Raw genomic sequence first — 7,133 nt, 5'->3', positions numbered from 1 at the left:
ATTATAGGCTAAAAAAATATTTATAATAAAAAATCAAAAAATAATTAATATATATGTATATTTAAATAAGAAAAGATTTAAAATTATTTAAACAAAATAAATGAATATATCCTACAAATAAAAAATCATTGACTAATCGATTAATATATATTGGTAGTATAAATAAAAAATCATTAAATAAAAAAATAATGTGTTTTTAATTTTGGGAGTAAAACGTAAATAATTATAATATAATAATTTATTTAATTATTAATATTTATAATTGTTATTTTAAATCATAAATTTAGAAAAAAAAGTAGATTAACAAAAATGATTAATTACTATATTAGAGTTGATACACATAACACTAGATTAAGAAAAAATAAACGCATAGCATGTTACTTTTTTATTAATCAAATTACTACAATTCAAATTATTTTCAATAAAATAATTTAAAATTATAATTTTAACCTTATTACGTGTATAGTACGAATTATTGAATAATTTATTATCATGTACATGGCACGGATTATTAAATAATTTTTCATGTGTTTTTTTTTCAAAAATAAAAATACTTTTTTTACTTATAATTATTATTCTTTATCAATTCTTTCATTTAAACACTAATATTATTTATTAATTTTTTTATTTTTATTTCTCACATTTATTAAAAAAAATTTCAATATTTTAGGTATTAATTGTTGTTATTTAATTAACTTATTTTAGGTATTTACTTATTAAAATTTTAGATATTAGTTATACCTCAATTACCGTATTAAGACTTTGAACATAATTTAATTTAATTTTGGACAATATCAAAAAATAAATATATATATATATATGTGATATTTTAGATATTAATTATTATTATTTATTAACTTATTTTAGGTATTTAATTATTAAAATTCTAGATATTAATTATATTTGGTTTATCGTGTTAAGCCTTTAGACATAATTCCAATTTAATTTTAGACAATGTGAAAAGTAAATATATATATAATATTAAATTAGAAGAGTAGATTTTAACTTTACATAAAATAATATAATAATAGATATAGAGTATAAATAAATTTACTTGACAAATATAATTATTCATAGTGTGATATTTTATTATGATAACATATCTTTGTGTATTGATTTTTTATATAGCAATAATATATATATATATATATCTTTTTAGTTTATTATTTTTCCATCACATGACATATTTATTATTATATTTCAAATTTAGAGTTTTTATTAGTATTATTAGTAAATTTTTAAAATTATTGGCATATTATTAGTATATATAATAAACAGTAAATTTCCTTTCATGTTTAACATTTAAAAAGTTTATAATTTTTATATAGTCTTTATTCTATTTTTTTCCATACCTAATGACTATTGACTACGATCCTATTAATAGTATCACCTAGTAGATTATACGAAGAGAAAATGTGAAAAATAAAGACAAGAATTATAAGGCTATAAAAAATCTCATTTAAATTTGACAAGAGTAAGACAGTTTACATAGAAATAGTTCTAATAAATGATAAGATTAATTGATTCATTTACTAAATTTTTTCAAGTAATGCTAAGTTCAATTTATAAATAGAGTTTAATTTTGATGCACCGACAGTCTAAAGCGTTTTACACAGTCATGCAATTACATTCGTTCTTTTGGATGACAATTCACGCGATCAATGTGAAAGGTATTTATTTTTATTGATGTGTCATTACGTAATTGGATGCACATATAAAACTACTTTACACTATTAGTGTATCAAAATTAAATTCTTATAAATATTTGTAGTTCATATTTTAAGTTAATTTTATAAGTACATGCACCATTTCACAAGTAAAAAAAAATTCTTTTTAATAGCTTTGTAAATGCTAATAGCTTTTATATTTAATTTATTTTGTAATACGATAAAATTCATTATTCAATCAAGAATTATTTGACAAAAATATTTGAGAATGAATTGATAGAAAGGAAGGTCTATGTCTTCTCAAATTTTGAGATTGAGAAATCAAGCAGAATATATCTTCTAACTGTACACACGGGCAAAATATCTTTATTTTAAGATGGAGTCACGTATAGTACATACGGTCGATGATCGTAAAATTTCAGATAATCATTTCAATTTGCTTGCCCATGCTGATATATTGAAACAAACAAATGAACGATTCTACTTATTTGGTACGTAATTGATTTATATTAACCCACACAAAATTATTTTCCTTTTTATTTTAAGTTTTACCAAAAAATTGTATAATAGCATCATTTTGTCAATAACAAAAATTTTAACAGTTTATTTATGAAAATATTTGAAATTGTATTGTGACTTTTTTTAAAGGTATATCCTTTTATTAATATACTATTGTTAGTTTTATCGTTTAACATAAAATAAATCAGTGAATTCTCTTTATTTTATACACGTACGAAGTTATAATTTCTTATATTATTCACTCATTTTTTTTAATTTGGTACTTTTAATTCAATTTTTTTTGTTGAGTAAAGTATTATTTTTTGTCCTCAACGTTTGGGATAAATCCTATTTGTATCTCTAACGTTTAAATCGTCCTATTTGTATCTCTAACGTTTGTAAAAGTGATTCAATGTTATCCTACCGTCAATTACACATCATGAACGCTTTAGTTTGAGTTTTAAAAATATCTTCTCGAAGTTAGAATACAAATGTCTAGAATAGAATCGATGATACACTTCAAAAAATAACTCATCAAAAGTTAAAACTAATTTCTACAACATTTACATAATTCACTTTTCTAGGGACATAATTGAATCTAAACACAAATAGTGGGTCTAATATTAAAATCGAACACATTCAAGTGAGCCCTAATTGAGAATGAATACATTCAAGTGAGAATAATTAAAAAATATAATCTAATTTGTTAGTACAATTGATAGTAGGATAACATTGAATCACTTTTATAAACGTTAGGGATACAAATAGGACGATTTAAACATTAGGGGCACAAATAGGACTTACCCCAAACATTGGGGATAAAAATGATACTTTACTCTTTTTTGTTCAATTAGATGTTATTGGATTCTTGACTAGAAAAGAAAACTTATATCAGGATCAAAAATAGAGAGAAGTGCTTAGTACATTGTGATTGATCTTTATGATTTGCAGTATATAAAATTTTAATATGAATATTTCTTTTGGTAATAATTATGTGTTATGGTGCAATTTTTTTTCTTTATGTATTACTACTTACTCTCTTAATTCTTGCTTTCATTCAAAAATGAGAAAAAAAAGATGTACACTATGAGATCAATTTATAATATAATTACTTAATTATCTATGTGATCACCAAGCAACCGAATACATAATTTATTCTCTAATTTATAAAATTTAACAAAGACATTGATAAAGATATTGGGTTCGTATTTATTTAAATATTTTATTTATTTATGTTGTATTTGTAATTATATTATATCTATTTTTATCAATATATTTTTTTAAATATCATTAGTGTTAGCACATTATGTATTAAATAAATTAAATGATAGCAACACGTATCTATTTTCTTTTTCAGTCAAGATTCAGTAAAATACAGTAATTTAAACTTGCAATATCAATATATTAATAGTAAAGTGGAGAAAAAAAAGTAATATTATATCAAAGAAATTTTTTAAATGATAATTGTAATTTATGATTGAAATCATAATTTAAATATTTTAAACGAGATAATTTCATTTAGATAATTCATAATTCAAACATAATTTTTATACACTTAATAGCTACATTCGAATTAATACATTTAATATTATATTTAAAAAACACGAACAATGCACATCATATTATTTATTTATTAATTAAATTATTAAAATTTAAATTAATTTTAATAAAATAATTTAAAATTATAATTTCAATTTTATCACGTGCATGACACGGGTTATTGTACTTGTTAATTATATAATGCCACTATTTCTTGCATCTTATCAGATGAGAAAAATCCCTTAAAATCATATAATTTTAGCAGTCCTACTACATATCCAAATTTTTTTGGCAACCAAGTTGGTTTAAACCTAACAAAAGCCAGTTTCATTAGGGAGAGTATGTAGACACGCTCTAACTCCCAGCGGCATCATGTGCTTCTTCTTTGCGTTCCTTCTTCTCTGCATGCAGTTGTAGCATTTTTTCTTTTCTTTTCCTCATCATCTTCTTAGTGATTTTTGTAGCATTATGTATGTTTTTATCTTTGTTTGATTTTTTTTCTTGTTTTTATTCTTGTTAAGAGAGTAAAATAAGAAGAATTATGAGAATGTGGGACAAGAAAAGAAAAAGATGATAACGAAGAAGAAGAATATGATGATAATGAAGAAGAAGAGGAGGATGAGGAATTTCGATTTATTTCATGTGAATTGAAGTGCACTTGGTGTTGTTATCTTCTTTTTATTATAACTAGGCAACAGAATGTTGATGTAGTGCTTCTGATTTTTTTTTTTGCATGTTTGAGTAATTTGAATGTGTTTTTATCTATTTTTGAGAGATTTTGTTCATGAATTTGTTATAACTAGCCCATAGAAATTTGTTCTAGTGCTTCTGATGTCATTTTGTGCACGTTTGATTGAGTTACATGTCTTTTTGAACTGACATTCTATGATGCAATTAAGAAATAATAGTGGTGTATTTAGTTTGTATTTTGGTATATTTTATCTGAATTGAAGTGCACTTGGTGTTGTTGTTACCTATTAACCTAATGTTTTATTCTTTAAAAAAAAATGATAATAAAAAAAGTTGCTGAGAGGAACACCATAAAAAAGGAAGGATTAAAATATAGGAAATCCTTACTGTAGATTTACATCAAGGGATATAGAAAGTCAATAGATTGTATAATATAAAATGTTAACAATATCTCTTCAATGTTGTTTTAAATTATGTGTACAGTTTTGCGTTAACAAATACATACTTTGTATCTTTGTAAATATTCAATCCAAGTTTTTCATAAAATTTCTTTGCAAGATTAAACTTCTATGAACCTATCAGTACTGTATTAAAATCCTATTAATCTAAATGAATCTAGGTTCACAAAATTGCAAAAAAAAACCTAACAGCATGCAAGAATCGAAACTCAACCCTAAGACATTGATGCCACAAAAACCTTAATAATATATAACAGAACAGCGACTAAAATAGTTTTTGGAGCAAACCAACTTACTACACCAAGAAAAAACCAACAGCTCCAGCCGGATTCTAGCGAGCTCCAGCAGTGGCGGCTATTGCTGGTGACCACCCAGACGATGGCAATGACGGTAGCAGTGACGGAACGCGACAATGGTGAACGGCTCCTCCATTTGCGATTGTAACGAACCCAACGACAGCGAGAACAGCCGAAGGCGACGATGATGACAACCCAGCAGCAGCAATGGCAGGTCAGCAGTGATAGAGGCACGATGGCCTCTTCCGCTGGCTCTCGCGCATTTCTTCCTCCCTCTATAAACAACGTCAACAATGGCAACATCTTACCACCAGCGATAGCGGCGACAACAGCTGGGCGCAGCAGCTCTCTCTCGCACGTCTTCTTCTCTCGGCGACATCAACAGCAATGGTAAAGCCCAGTGCCGTAGGCGCGGTCTCCCTCTCCCTTTTCTTCTTCTTTCTCTTCTCCGTCCCCTCACTCTCTCGATCTCTCCATCTCTTTTCTTTCTTCTTTCTTTCCGTGTATGGTTGTGTATGGTGGGGGGTGGCAGCTGCTTGTATGAGTGGAAATGAGGGTATAAGTGTATTGTTAAGGTTAGGATTTGTGGTAGAAATTAGGGTTTATTTTGAAATTTTATGACTAAGGTAGTGTAATAATTTTAATAAAATAAAAGGGTAGATTAATAATTTAAAACTAAATTAAATATAAAAATAATTATTTTTAAAATATTATTTTATTATCAACTTATAAATTTATTTTTAAATAAATACTAATTCAATAGAAATTAGAGATAATCAAATTAATTTTTTTTTAAATCATAAGTAAATATCATAATCTAATTTCTAAAAATCGAAAATCTTACAAAATATTTATTTAAAGTTGACTTCACAGCTTGATTTCGAAAGCTTTGATCCAAATTTTCAAATCAGATAAAAGAGCATTGATCTTGAACGAAAGAAACGCAGAGAACGAAGAGAATATAGAGAAAGAAGAAAAGTGCAGAAAACACAGAGATGGAAGAGAAAGTAGAGAGCGCAGAGATGAAAAAAAAGTAGAGAATACAGAAAACGCCGACAAAATTCAAAAAAAAAAACGAAATCCGCATAAAAAATAAAAAATGAAGTTATATATATTCACGTGTTCAGCCAAAAGTTTGTTAAAGGTAGTAATGTGTGGAAGTGAATTAAGTCAAAGTTATTTCGTTGGACTTGGTTGGTTAAATGACTTGAATATAAAGATTAATTGTAATTTTAATTATATATGTGCACTCATCTGTCTCTCTAACATAAAATCTCTTTATTTCTCATATTGGAAATATTTGTTAAAAAAAATTAATCAAAAAAATTCAAAACTTGTCTTATTTAATATTTATTAATTATTACAACAATTAATAAATACTAAATAATATAAATTTTTGACGAATTTTTTTTATCTTCCTAAGATTATCGTTCTCATATTAGCTAATCTCATTATATTGTCACATAATTCTCTAAACTAAAAGAATGAATAAAATTGAGCAACTAAAAATAGAAGCTTCAGCTAAATATATTGATAGTTAATTTTGAAACATGTTGGACAGAATTGATCAAATCTGTAAATTTTATTTAACGTGAATTATTCTATTTCACTGGTTTGAGCTGGAGAGTAATTTATTTAATATATACTTTATACATTTCTCTATTTTTTTAAAAAAATTAAATTTGGGATTTTTTTTAAATGTGCGTTTTGATAATTACATGAAACAACTAAGTATTAACGGAAAAACCTAAATTATTATTGAAAAAATTAAATATAAAAAACGTTATGGAAAAAAACTCGAAGATATAGTAATGAATCGATCCAAATGGAAATAAAATGTAAATTTGTTCAGAGATAAGGAAATCAATAAACATTATTCTAACTTATTATTAGACAGGGGTTTACCGATCGAATTTTTAGTTGATATCTTAATCATGTGTTTCACTAAAAATTCAGTTTAATTCTTAGATTTCCTTGAATCAATG

The sequence above is a fragment of the Arachis duranensis genome, chromosome 6 (genome assembly GCF_000817695.3).
Source record: "Arachis duranensis cultivar V14167 chromosome 6, aradu.V14167.gnm2.J7QH, whole genome shotgun sequence".
Classification (NCBI taxonomy): Eukaryota; Viridiplantae; Streptophyta; class Magnoliopsida; order Fabales; family Fabaceae; genus Arachis; species Arachis duranensis.
Note: the sequence above shows the minus strand (reverse complement) of the source record.